We start from the raw sequence: 14,540 nt of genomic DNA, 5'->3' as shown, positions 1-14,540 counted from the left end.
TTAAATCATATCATATAGCCTGTGCCATGAAATATATGAAAGAAAATTCTGATTCTTTGTAAATAGAGTATTTATTGGTACAGACACATTTTTTTAATCAACTTCCATATATGACTTTTGATTTGTGTCATATTTGATACATCAGGTTACAATGCTTTAAATTTGTACATTTATAACTGTCAAAAATAGAATGATATACAGACATATCAAACATATTAGTATTTCCAAAAATCAGAAAGAACATTTACAGCTATTAATAAGTATATGTGTTTCTCCTTATTTAATTGGAGCAAGTTCGCTGGAAAAGCCATCAGCTGGGTGATACTGCCCTCTAATGGATTATCCGTGCAATGCATGTGTCAGATCGTATACGTCAGGGTTTTAATGGGGGAAAATATATTATACTAATGAAATAGAGGGCTCAAAATGTCTTGTATTTAATATGATACGTTTGACGTTATAGGGTTTAATGTTTCATTGTAATAGTTTATACTGTGCCATTCATATCGCTACTCGTAAGTATGTGGGCAGTCTCAACATTTACGTACAGAAATATTAAAGCTGCTTGAGATTGGTGGAATTCACAGTCACTGCTGACTGATCAGGGATTGTGTCTTTATTGTATAACTGAAACACAACTCTTTATTAATATCCGAGCAAAGGGAAAAATATTTGCCATCATGTAGCTATGCATAACATTTTTTCCACACTTTCCCTCATTCATATTATTCATATTAGAATTGTCATAAATTGTTTAGATATTGCCTTCCCAGTCATATTACATTAAATAGTTTGGTTAGATTTTCAGCAAGTTGATTTCTCTGAAGTCATAAAAAAGCAGCACACTAAATCAAGCTTATGATGTCCATTTTATGACACTGCGAGATGTCACAATGTCAACAAACCCTCCACAAAGAATTACATGGAGCTGCTGTCGGCCTGTAAATAATTGTAGATGGAACTTGAGAAAGCCTCTTAAGGATACGCGGTTACTTTAAACTGTTATGGAAGAGCCATGACAGCTCTGCACCCTGGAGCTGAGTAGACGCGTCGGTCACAATAAAAAAGTGAACATGATACACTTCACTTGGATAACAGTTATGGCTGGGCTGCTACATTGAATCACCGTAGATTTTTCAGGTGTACAAAAGAGTGGAGTCTGATGAATGTTTCTTGACAGACTAGCTCTACAGAAAATTCACAAAACTACGAACAATTAACAATCGTAAAGTGTAAGGCACAAGCCAAAACAATGGAAAGATCTTGAGCAGGGAGGTGTTAAAGCTCACTACAAAACGTGATACCATCTAATTCTGTAGTTTCAAAATGAAACAGCAGCATGTTTGTAACCACAGTATAGGGGTATGTGGGAGGTGGTAGAAATTCTGTATATGATATTGCAACAACACTTGATGATGATGTCATCGTATCGCAGTCTGACCCATACGTGTGTCTGTTATGCTAGGTGCTATGCTAACCACCAGCTATCAGCCGCGACTAGTTCAATCCATGGCGGTGAATAAACTACATTGCTGACAAGTATCGTTTCACTAAAGGAGGATTAGTGGTAAGTCTTGCGTCACACTGAGCAAGAAGAGCAAAATGGAGAAAGCAGAGAAGCTACGATAAGCGCTTCTTTAACATAAAAAGTAGCGTAGCAAAACACCAGATACATCAGTGTTTAGTTGTTCCACACGTTACAGTGGAAATTAATCAACTATGAACAGAAAATTAGCAGGTAAATTAATAACCGAATGAAGAGAAAATAACACAGTCATCCAAAAACTAGAAATTTATTAAGTCAGATACGGGAAGCCTGTAAGGTCAAAAATGTATTTAAAATATATGAAATATGTATAATGTCATATGATCGTGATCATTTTGCACTATAGAGTGCTGAGTTTTATAAAGTAGTTTTTATTATTATTATTATTATTATTATTATTATTATTATTATTATTATTATTATTATTATTATTATTATCCATCCATCCATTTTCTTAACCGCTTGTCCTCACAAGGGTCTCGGGAGGTTGCTGGAGCCTATCCCAGCTGGCTTCGGGCAGTAGGCGGGGCACACCCTGAGCTGGTTGCCAGCCAATCCCAGTATAATTATTATTATTATTATTATTATTATTATTATTATTATTATTATTATTATTATTATTATTATTATTATTATTATTATCAATTTGGCTTTGCTAAGAGCCTACCATATGGCCTAGCCCTACTACAGTACATGTATATAATTGAATACACTTTCATCTCTCAACATTTGTCTGCACGGATAAGACATGAGGTGAAGGTAAGGCCACTTCATGTATGTTATGACATTCATCATAACCATTTTCTAATCAGTCCCATTTTAGCACCTAGCAGCGCATGACATCATTTGCCACACACATTGGAAGGTTAAATACTGCGGTACGAGAGGAGCGTTTGGCCATGGATTACTGCCGGGACATGTGTGTGTGTGTGTGTGTGCCTTATTTGCCTTGTTTGCTTTTCTTGAGGCATTACAGTCTCTATTAAACCTCTTAACTTCAGAGGACATTGTGTGCCTGTGCCACAGTGAGCATGTGTGCTTGTTGTTTGAAATGGATGCCGGGATCATCTACTGCATGTCATTTGGATACTCTGAACTGACTCATCATCTGCGTCTCAGAGGCCTAGCTAATGATGTAGTAGTATGATAGTATCCATGTGAGGAAAGGGCCTACTTAGCTATACAGGACATTTTTTTGAAAGCTAATATGTAATTTAGCTCTTCCAGCTATGGAAAACAATCCTGCAACATTGTTTGACTGTCTGTCTTGTGAGTTTCTCCTGAGGATATCTTGGTTCATGTTTTCAAATGAGACTGATTTCTCACACTGAGGTATTGGCCAGTCCCCCCTAAGCGATTCAAAGTTGGAACTGGTATTTGAGCTGGAACTCTTTTTTTGTGTGTGCTCGTTCTCATGCTTGCTGATTGTCACATGCCAGGATGTTTATTCAAGATGTTTGCTTGAGGTATTAGTTTTTCCTATGACACACACCGACATCCCTGTTTGACCAGGATTCTTTTATGTGAGCAGTAGCTGATACAGAAGTGAAACTCAATCTTGTTTGAGTGAATCATTTAAGATAAAGGCATCATTTTTAAGGGGCAAAATATACGGGACAAACTCATTTTGTATCCTTAAAGCTGCTCTCTGTAACAATTAGGCCAAAAATATCTTTACAAGAGCCTTTTTATTTGACCATTTACGACTAAAACATCTTCTTATTAGTAGATTAGCACCTTAGCTGTTCACAATGGGTACTCTTGCAAGCCTCTGGCCAATCATTTTCAGACTGGATTTGGATTTGAATTTCCCGCCCTCTGTCTGCGGCTGAGACGTCATTTGTGCATTGTGTACGTGAAGAAGGGCGTGTGCAGTTTCATTTTATATATATATATATATATATATATTAGGGGTGTTAGGAAAAATCGATTCAGCAATATATCGCGATATGACAGCGCGCAATTCTCGAATCGATTCGATATGCGGCCGAATCCATTTTTAAACATCAATTTCTTATGGGAATATTCAACAAAACGTCTTACTTAGGGTTAGGATTCACACATTAAGCATGGAAGAATGTTATATTAATGGAACATTAAGCCTTAATATTTCATTTCAGTGCTGTTCAAACATGAAACAGACTGCAACCTGTTTGTTAAAGTGGTTCAGTAATAAGCCTGAATTTTCAGATAAACAAATACATTTTCATACAAATCTTACAATGTACATGTACAAGTTTACTGATTAGTATTTTCTAAATTTAAGTTAAAAAAAACTCAATATTCAATTTATAGATTCGTATTGGAATTAATCGTTATCGAATCGTGACCTATGAATCGTGATACGAATTGAATCGCCAGGTACGAGGCAATTCACACCCCTAATATATATATATATATATATAGTCGATCTCCTGCATTGACACCAGCAAGTCAATTCTGCTTCCGCCATGAAGTCCATTCAACTCTAATGGGCTGAATTTGAAGGGATTGAGAGGAGACGCTTCCACTGGCCAGGAAGCAAGTCATATTTGTTCTCGCCCACAACGGCACAAATGCCTGTTTCTACCAAACAAAAGAAAATCTTGCACACAATTAAACTGCACATGAAAATAAGGCCCATTTATTGCATCCACCAACTAAGTAATTAATGTGGTAACCTTCACATTAGTCAGTACCCAAGAATTATCTCTCATTGCCGTCCTCCAGCTTTCCACCTGTTCCGTCTCGGTTCGAGGATCTTGGATATGGGGCGATTCCTGGCCCACCGCATTACTCAGCTGTGTGCCACCTTCATTTGCTGTAGCTGGATTGTTGTCTTGGTAACAACTGGAGACATTTTCCGGAATGGACTCAAACAGTCACTATGGAAACAAAGTTTTTTGATTTGCTATTAATAATCCACTGGGTGCACATGTGTGCATTAGGTTCGTGCAAGACTCACACTTGCGTATACAGAAAAGGAAGTAGATTTCACGCTTGTGGTTTTATAAACATGTTTCAAGGAGCCTCGCTTGTTTTAGACCCACCATTAGTTTAATTTGATCATGTTGCTGGCATAAAGCATATGAATACCTGAACACATGCACACAGTTCATGATACACATGACATTGTAGAAAATTGTATGTCCTAACACATTTCTGATCAAGCAGAGTCCTTCAGAAAAGAAAGAGATAAGCACTAAGGGTTGACACATCTCCATGACTTAACTTTATTTACAAGGCGTAGCAATAATTTAATAAAATTCTTTAAATTACGGTAGAACCTATACAATGGAATTGCACGTAAATTCTTTCTGCGATGCTGGTTGACTTCCAAGTTGTAATTTAAACTAAACAAAAATCGAGTTGGAAATCATATAAATTCATTTGTTCATTAATTTTAATCATAAAGGTATAAAACGAAGTTAGCCAATGTGCCAATCTAAAATAAAGTACAACTAAATTTCATCGTAGCTGGGAGATTGTGTAAAATGTAAATTAAAAACAGAGTACAATGATTTTAAAATCGTTTTTAACCTATTTTCAATTGAACACACTGAAAAGACAAGATATTTAAAGCTGCTCTCTGTAACAATTTGGCCAAAAAGTGTTGCAATGAATGTTTTAACTGGCAATAGTTTTTTGAAGTGTTCTTGATCCCATATGACAATGTACTCGAAACAATGATGCTGTCTGGGCGAATTCAATGTTGGTTACGTGCGTAGATTTCTCTACATTGTCGGAATCATTTGATGATATTAGGGACCATCGATGATTCAATCCTTAAATTCTTTTCGATCTTCGTTGCCTTGCTTGAGAACAATTGAGCCTTTTGGCGATGACAATCACCTGTTTCCAATTAACCTGTTCATCACTAGACTATTCCAAGCATTCTTTTCAACTTTATGAGTCTTTCGTTGCCCTGTCCCATTTTTAAAATGGGTACTCTGCACTGAAATGTTCTGAATTTCTGTCATTATTTAATCCATTTTTGTCTATTCTTTTTTTTTTTCAGGAGAGCTTAGTATTGTTCATTCGATTTGACATCATCATTGCTCTCCTTTTTAAAAAAAAGAAGAAAAAAAAATGTTTTTTTCTTTTCTTTCTCTTTTTTTTTTAAATATATATACATATATATACATATACACACACATATATATATATATATATATATATATATATATATATATATATATATATATATATATATATACACTTTTTTTTTTGTATGTGGGTGAGCATGTGCATGTGCGTGCGTGCGTGCGTGTTTGTGTGTATTCATCAGTTCACCTAAAGCCCATTAAAAAAAAATCCCATACTAATAATATAATATAATAATAAATTGCCAAATGCAGAAACATCAATGTAAGTTATCACGATGTAGTGGCTCTCGCTAACAGACAGAATTAAGTAACCAGAATTAGGTTAAAAAATTCTATATACGTAGACCATGTTTCTATAAATTTTGATATTTGGTTTTTATTTGAGGCAGATATTTTTTCCATTAAAATGTGATTTATGAGGAGGTTAGACCATTGGTCGATATTCAGAGTTTGTTTATTTTTCCAGTTAACAAGAATTGTTTTTTTAGCGATTTTTTAGGGATAGTAAGTGTAGATTGAAATTGTTTATGTGGTAAGTCATTTTTGTCTATTCTAATTCATATCTCGACGCCTTCTTAAAATAATCTAATACATTTTTTTTAACCATTTGCATCATAAGGAGATGATTTAGGCAAAATAATAATTTCCCCCCCAAAATGACTTAGATTATTTTAACGGTGTGCCGATTTGCTGAAATACGTTAGCTGTCTTCCACGAGCATGTGTGGAATTTCTACTGTGACTCCCAAGTTGCCCTTGCGTGGTTTTGTAATCAAAACAGATGGGGATTAATAATGCACACTGGCGACAGCGCTTTCACTGCAATCAACTCAAATCCTCTTTGGCCTTCTCACTTTTCTCTTTGCTGTTATTTATGTTAATCTATTCCTGTTTATTTCTCTTTGGTTTTTGTGTGTTTGTGACCAGGGATCGTTTCTTGCTTTGGCACCTCATGTCCTCGTGTGTCCTAGTGTGCTTCACTTAAAAAAAAAAAGCCTCTGCTATACATGAATTAGAAGTCATAGATGCATGTTTGATTGATTGATTGATTATAGCTTCTGTAGTGTACGCTGGCTCAAGTAATATTTAAAACAGAAGCTCACGTGGATCTGACAAACGAATCTGGATGAAACCACAAAATGCACGAATGCAGCCGTACAGGTTATTTAGCATAGGAACTTTTGGTTCCCCTGTGTTTTCCCTGGCAACATTTAAAAAATGTATGTGTTTTGCACATGTTGTTGTTTGGCATGACATCATTTGTCAAATCTGGAAGTTTATAGATTCATGGGAAACTTAATATAAGTTCTCTGCAGCGGTATGTTTAATATGTAACATACATTCAAAATGCATTTCTGGTCTTCTGCTCACTTAAAACCTGCTTTTCTTGTTCATGTGCTAGCAGCTGTTCCATAGTTACAATACTTGCTCCCATTATTCCCACCGGCGTCGTTGCCTCCTCTACCCGACTGCACAAACAGGCCGTGTTGACATTTTAAACATGCACGTGTTCTCATTTTGAGAGCATGCGCTTGGGTTCAGCCATTCGCTGGATGACGGGAACTTCATTCAGCCCAGAATACTTTGCAAAGCGCATGGGGATGGAGCAATGGAGGCCATGGGATGGGGGGGGGGGAGTGAAGGGGAACATTTGGAGCGAGTGATGTAATCGCCTAAAATCATTAGCTGTGATGGATCGGCCCCTGACAGTCTGTGGTGCTCTGGTAGAATGGTGACACAGTGGCCTCGGCTGTTGGCCTTGAGTGGCGTTTGTGTGTGCGTGGCTGATGCACTCTGTAGATATTTCTCAGTTTTGATTTTCAATGAGTTTTTATGAGATGTAAAATGCACATTTTCACTCGCAAACTGCGTTGCAAAACCGCTTATTCTGAGCCTTGTTTCATTCATTCATTCATGTGTTCATTTATTTCAGGCAGCAATCAACATCAACAATATAGAATTTTTTCCACACAATACTAAACCTAACCTGAAAAGGAGTGGGAGGAAGGAAAATTTAAGAGATAGATTAAAAGATTTATTTATTTATTTATTAGCTATAATTTGGCTATATCGCTGATTTTCCTACTGAAAAAGTAAATGTTTAATCATTCAATATTGTTATGACAAACTGCTGCAATAAATGAATGATTTTATTTATTTTTTGTTACCAAACCATTTTTTTTAAAGAATTGAAAAATAGTTTAACAAGCTATTTTCCCTGACATCTGATTTATTAGCAATTTAACATTTGTTGTCTATATGTAATAATAAGATAGATAGATGGGTTTTTTTCAGGGTTGATCATAAAAAGTAGTCAAGGAGTCCGATAACTGATATTTGGAAACAATGTTTTCGATAAAAGGAGAAATATTGGCATAAAAAAACGAAAAATACAAACTCCAACCAACTCTTAACTTTGCTGAAATGTCTTTAAACACATGTTTATTGAACAACGTTTCAGATTTGCAAAATGTTACGTTTTTTTATATATCAACATAAGTAGACATCTTTGTTTTAAAATTAAAATTCTAAAAAATTCAAGGAGCTCCAAGGCTCAGGCTAAATGAAAACAAAGAAATAATGAGTGGTACGGATACGTTTCCCCAAATTTCAAAATAACTGAAATGTAAAACTTGCACTCATCTTTGTTTGAATCTCATACTAAAACAAAAGACGTTTGTTCCCACAGTCATCTCTTATGTTGTTAACTGGCAATTTAAGTTACACAGTTTTAAATTGATCACTTATCAGCTGTCAGATTTTTCAAAATGCTGAATATCGGCGCCAATAATTGACCCAGACGATAATCATACATATCAATTAATTATACATCCAACATTATATCCATATGGTTTGACAGTCAAAACAGTCCTCTGTTCGAAAACAGCTACGATGTAGCCTGTGACAAAAATGAGTTTGACACCAGATTAGATTGTTCAAAAGTGAGATGCATGAGATGGATTTGGTACGTATTCAAAACTATTGTTATTGTTTTAATGCAGTGGTTGACCGGATTAATGCAGGTCAAGGATCGACTGACTGCCTTTGACCTTTGGGGTTCCACTGTATGTTTACGAGAATGTGATGTGGAAAGTGCTGTTGTGAAAAGAGGAACCTTTTGCTCCACTTGTTCCCTCTCAGCTATTACACTGATTTCAACAACAATTCAGCACTTTGAGGGCGGGCACTCAGCTTCTGAGTACGATGTTCAATAACTCACTCTGTTTCGTGAGTGTTTGTGCGGGCCTGTGTGAGACCGAGATGTATCAATGATGTTGCAGAAGAATGGATTTTATGATCTCACCTTGTAAAACTAAAGAGATGACTATTTCAGTCCAAAATATTGCTGCAATGTCATTCTTAAAATGGTATGCAATCAAGCATTTCATGACAAACTTAAGTATCAAAACTGTATCCATTCAATTAAATATGCACCGGTAATTGATTCCATCATCTTTCCTCTGAAATATTTAGAACTCTTTTTACAAACAAAATAGTTCTCCATGGAGGTCAGAGTACCTTCCATGTTGGTCATGAATAAACTGCTGTACAAACATTCAGATGATGAACATGTGCAGTGTGCCGTTAAACTTCTTCAGCGGCTCTGGAGCAGCAATAGTTGCTGTTGTAATGTCAAAGGAACGCCGAGCTACAACTGCTCCATATGAGAAGTGCCTGTAGATCATTTTGTTATGATTCGTGCCAAGTTGAATTGAACTTTACTTTAAGTGCACTTCATGATTGTAGCCAGTCCAGCTTCAATACACTGCTGCTGCCTAAAGAGTCTAAGGCTTGAAATATATATTTTTTTCTTTGACGAGCAGTTTTGCTAATCAATGATTTTATTTGAGGAGCAACAATCTAGTTTTGAGGGGCAGTTTTTTTTGCAGGTTATCCCAGGGACCCGAAGCGAGGGTTTTACTATATCGTCACTGCTATGTGAAAAACACATGTCCATTTTTTTTTGTTTCATTTTGTTTATTTCGAGGTTTTTGGGATATCTGCATTCAGTTTTAAGTGTTTTTCACATAGCAACAATTTATAAAATGATGACAATATAAGAAATTGACAATTGGTTTCTTTTTCTATCTAATCAATGTTTTTATTTTGTAAATTCACATAGAGACTCATTTATTTGTCGCAACGCCTCCCTCACACCATGATGGCTTATTTTGAAGGTGACATTAGACAGACTACTGGGCCAATGGCGAGCCTGGCTTTTATTAGAATGACAACCAGAGGGCTGGATTTCACCGGCATCTGCGAATGTTCACAGGGCGTCTGCTTACTTCTTTTAATAGTGAGCTCAGAGTGTGGAAAACAACTTGAGTGTCCGAAACAATGAAAAGATTTTTGCATGGACACATTGCCAAACCTAATCACACACCAACTCTGGCCCATCAACAACTTCACCAAGCAATCAAATCTGTGAACCGCAGAAACCTCTCTACAGCTCTGCTTACCTGTATTGAGTCACCAGTGTCTTATTTACTTATCTGTCCCCCAGCTAATACACCACTGAAAAAAAGTAGTACCGAACATTGTACCTAATTTGGTGTGTTCATTGATTATTGTATGACTTAGAAGTGGGCTACTGAACGGCTTAGTTCATAGATGCATTTTTACATTAATTGACTTAGTTATTTATTTCACAATTAAGGGGAAGTCAACCGTTCTATGTAGCCCCACTACGCATGGTATTCTAATTAATACTGTGTTTGTGGAAATTCCCTTTATTTATATTCTACAGTGGAAAATGAATAAAGCAGCAAAATTCACCGGGCTTATCCATCTCATGGGCGGCCATTTTCGACTGAAAATGACATCATAGTTGATCAGAACTGCGGTAACAACCGAACATGGCTCAGCTTGTGAATGTCACATGGCCAAGCTCAGAAAACAGGTGTACCGTGATTGGTTGTTCCTGGAGCTCTGAGAAACTGTGATGTCATTTTTAGTCGACAGCAGGTGGCAAAATGGCCACCCTCTGAGATGGATAAAAATGGGTGGATTTTGCGGTTTAATTCAAATTCCACAAATACAATACTAATCTGAATTCCATGTTTAGACTAATGTTGGCGCATAGAATATGTTATTGTAAAGAAAATGTTTGGGTTGAGTTCTGCTTTAATGGGTGGGCAGGCACAAGTATTTATATACAAATTAAAAAGTCACATTTCCATAAGAATGAATGAATGAATGTTTTTCAATAAAAGGTAATTTATGCAACAATAAGTGGATACAATTAGTTCCTTTACACACAGACGAAAAGTCTTTGTGACTTTCTGAGTTCCCAAGTGTTAATTAGCTGGATTTTCGTGATTGCAGCGATCTTCCTGATTTCCAGGAAATCTGCCAGTGTGACCATCCTGCCGCTGTCAGCAGGATTTCATGACTCGGTGCAATTGTAAACTTTAATTGAGGTGTAAATGCAGGTGCGGAAGGAGCCGAGAAATTTGTCTTGAAGCTTCTTTCTTTTTTTTTTTGTGCGTATGGGTATGGGTCTATTTTTGTTGTGTTTTATTATGCATCGTTTTTTGTAACGCTTCCGAATCAAACAAATCCACAGTGATCATTAGCGAGATCGTTTTGACGAAGAAAGGAACAGCAGACACCTTTGTAGAGCAGATGAGTCTCTCAGCATGAGAGCTGTCCTTCTTCATCTATTTTTCATCTCTCTCCTGTTCTCAATTTCTTTCTATCCAATGTTTAATACTATATTTCTTCTTCATATGTCCTCAATCCATTATTGGCAGACAGATGTCCCAGATAGACACCTGACCTAACTCCAATACTAAAATATCTCTTTTTCTGTGCCTTATTTTGACTTCACAGTAGTTTTTATAGCATCTAAATTGCAGGATGTTGTATCTTAGACCTTCCTCCATTAAAGCGTATGAAGCATAAACAGTGTCACGGACTTCAAAGCGCAGGACACGTTATCCCACGTCTCAGCTAACGTGATGAATTCGGCTTGTGCTTGTGACTGTCTACTCATCTCTTCTCTCAGTACTCACACTCAAGCATTGATAAATATATTAGTTATATCATCCCCAAAAAGTATATTTAACTTGAAAGTACTTCGCATTCCCATTCGGGCCCCAAACCATGAAATCAATGCTTACAGCACCCACCGTCCTTCAGCCGTGCCTTGACCTAATTCGCACAGAAGCCTGTATCTCAGCACAGCGCAGCTCAGCATGGCCGTGATACCGGTTCCTGGAAAACACACACACACACAAACAATAACACACACATGCACCTCCATCTGCTCCCGGCAAAATATCCCTGAAACATTTTTAAGTATACACTTGAATGGTTGACATCTTCCCATAGTCTCTCATTCCTTATCAGTATTATTTATATCCCTCCTTTCCTTCATTACAAGCTCTCTGTCTATTAGCGAGCAGACTTAATGATTCTTAATGTACTTTAATCTTAAATACTGGACATCCTAATGGAAGCCTGTCTGTTGTGCATCTTAATTACACTCTACAGTATTGTAATGTCTGTTCCATAGCGAGCTCCCTTCTGTAAATGGACCTTGGAAATGTATCAATTATTATGCTGCACAGAATATTAATGAAGTACTGTAGAAGTATGACCGTTAGGATTGTCATAGGAGGGGAAAATGACCACTCTCTATTACAACTTAATCAAGCACTTAGTGGTAGTACTTACCATTAGATATGATGACTTTTTGGCAACTTAGCCGTAATGAGAAACCAGGATAGATGCATGCACCACTTTTTGTGTATTTTAAACAGCCGACAGTCCAAATTGAGGCCACAATTTCTAAATCCGTTTGATGGGACACTGGCTTAATTGTCACAATGAGAACATCATCAGTATTGTTGCCATAGTGACCCAGGATGACAGACATACGATAGTTGTTTATAATATTGGTTCACAAGTGCACATTTATATTTATCACAGTGTGATTAAAAGTAAATTAGTAATATATAACTATTGGCCAAGACATTTGTTTCTTAATACAGTATACACGATTGAATATATTTGCATGCAAAGACTGAGAAATGTGTAGTACTCAGTTGTGGAGATTGTTGAGGGTCTTCTGCTCAGATTTAGTTAGAACTGTTTTGATTTAGTTATAACTGTTTTAGTTTAGTCATAACTGTTTAGATTTAGTCATAACTGTTTTAATTTACTCAGTAGAGCTTGGTGAGTGTTTGAATGAGCTCTAGGGGCCTCCTCTATTTCCACAACAATAGACCATTTGTCTGTGGTTGAAGTTAATGTGTTTTCAAGATAGTATAAGAATGCTGTGAGTCCGCTGTAACTACACACTTGCGAGAGGACTGCAGCCATTTGTCTGTAAACTTGCTTCTGTCCAGAATATTCTGTAAAATAAATCCTTCGAAGGACCTGTTCACCGATCTCCAGTCTGTATTCAGAAAATCAACATTTTATCTACCCGAACAACAACGAACACGCAGAAGACAAAGATAGTCTTCTAACAAGATATAGCATTGAGCTGTACTTCACCTTTTCAGTTTTCTGGATTTTTTTTGGGGGGCATGACTCAAACGGCACCCAGTGACGCGCTTAGGTGTCCAGCATGTGTTCCCCCTCCCTTTCATCCCATTAGTGGCTATCCGACCCAATTGCTAGTTTTAGCCACAATTATTTAGCTAGCTGTGCCCACAACATGAAAAATTAATCCTCTCTGAAGCCACAATTTACTGCATAGAACATCTCAGTGTTGTTATTTGAACAACCAAGTTTGTTTTACTTTGTTTAGCGTAATCTGTTGAGCAGAAGTATGTGCTCAAATGTCAATCATGTGCTGTGAGCTGCAGTGAAAATATCGCGTGTTGATGTGTTTAGTAAACAGCCAGCTTTTCCTGAAATGTGTTTTATGTGGACCCACACACTAACTAAACACCAAGCAAGGCAGTGACGAGATCGCTGCCAGTCCATGGCGTCCTGAAGCCTGTTAGCCTGCAAGCTAGCTGGTGAATAGCACCTCTCCACGATGACCTTGAGGGTATATCCCAACAAATGTAGGCTTTAAGCGGATATATTTACATGGCTCATACAGAATGGGGATTTGCATATGCTAGCTAAACATACGAACGCAATTGACCGACCGTTTTTTAAGTTCAGTGCAGTTTTCAGCGCATTCAGCAGACCTGCCCACAGCGTCTGAGAGTTGAGAAAATGTGAGTAAAAATGATTTTTGACATTTTTATTTTGACTTTACAGGGGCTTTGAGATAAAAAAAGGCCAAATTATCTACATTAAAACATGAGTTTAATCTCTTTGTCTCCAGTGACTCTTTTACAAGCCTGATGTGTGTCACACTGGCTATTATCGTTGTCAAACCAGATTTGCACTTTTATAATATGCAATGATATTTACAAATGTGTTCACAGGAAGAGTGACTCACAAAAATGAGATTTTTCACTCCAGATGTCTGCCTGGAAATTGTTAGTTATTCTCACTTTCAAATTTACAGATGGAGCGATATGTTTGTGATAGAAGTGGTGGGAAGTGTGAGGAATGTCTGTCACCACAGATTACCATCCTCCTGTTTGGAATCAACAAAAAACTGCTCACGTTTGTCAGCGATGTAATTGCTTTTCCCCTCCAATTTTTTGTAGCGCTTGCCCTCATCATTCACCGATGCGCAGTCAACCCAGCTGACTTTTGGCGAGAGGTGGGCACACCTTGGACTGGATAGACAATCAGTCATTCACATTCAAATACGAGGAGGCACGGGTAGAAGCATGTTGACCTTTTAATTGTTGTTTTTGTACAATTTTGTGAGCGAAATAGTTCCTTAAGTCTTAAATCAAGATCACGTATTGCTCTGCTGATACTGATATGAGATCTCAGAGTAGGAGAGTGATTTGGTTGTTTAGATTTGAATTTGAACAGCCCACAGAG

The 14,540-nt window shown here is 37.1% G+C and overlaps 1 protein-coding gene across 3 annotated transcripts in view; it reads left to right on the top strand.

The window, feature by feature from the left end:
* Nucleotides 1-14,540, top strand: part of camk1b (calcium/calmodulin-dependent protein kinase Ib) — a 33,310-nt gene that overhangs the window by 5,982 nt on the left and 12,788 nt on the right. The gene's annotated exons all lie outside the window — the stretch shown is intronic.

The sequence above is a fragment of the Vanacampus margaritifer genome, chromosome 8, assembly GCF_051991255.1.
Source record: "Vanacampus margaritifer isolate UIUO_Vmar chromosome 8, RoL_Vmar_1.0, whole genome shotgun sequence".
NCBI classification, from domain to species: domain Eukaryota; kingdom Metazoa; phylum Chordata; class Actinopteri; order Syngnathiformes; family Syngnathidae; genus Vanacampus; species Vanacampus margaritifer.
Note: the sequence above shows the minus strand (reverse complement) of the source record. Positions and strands in the feature narration are given on the sequence as shown.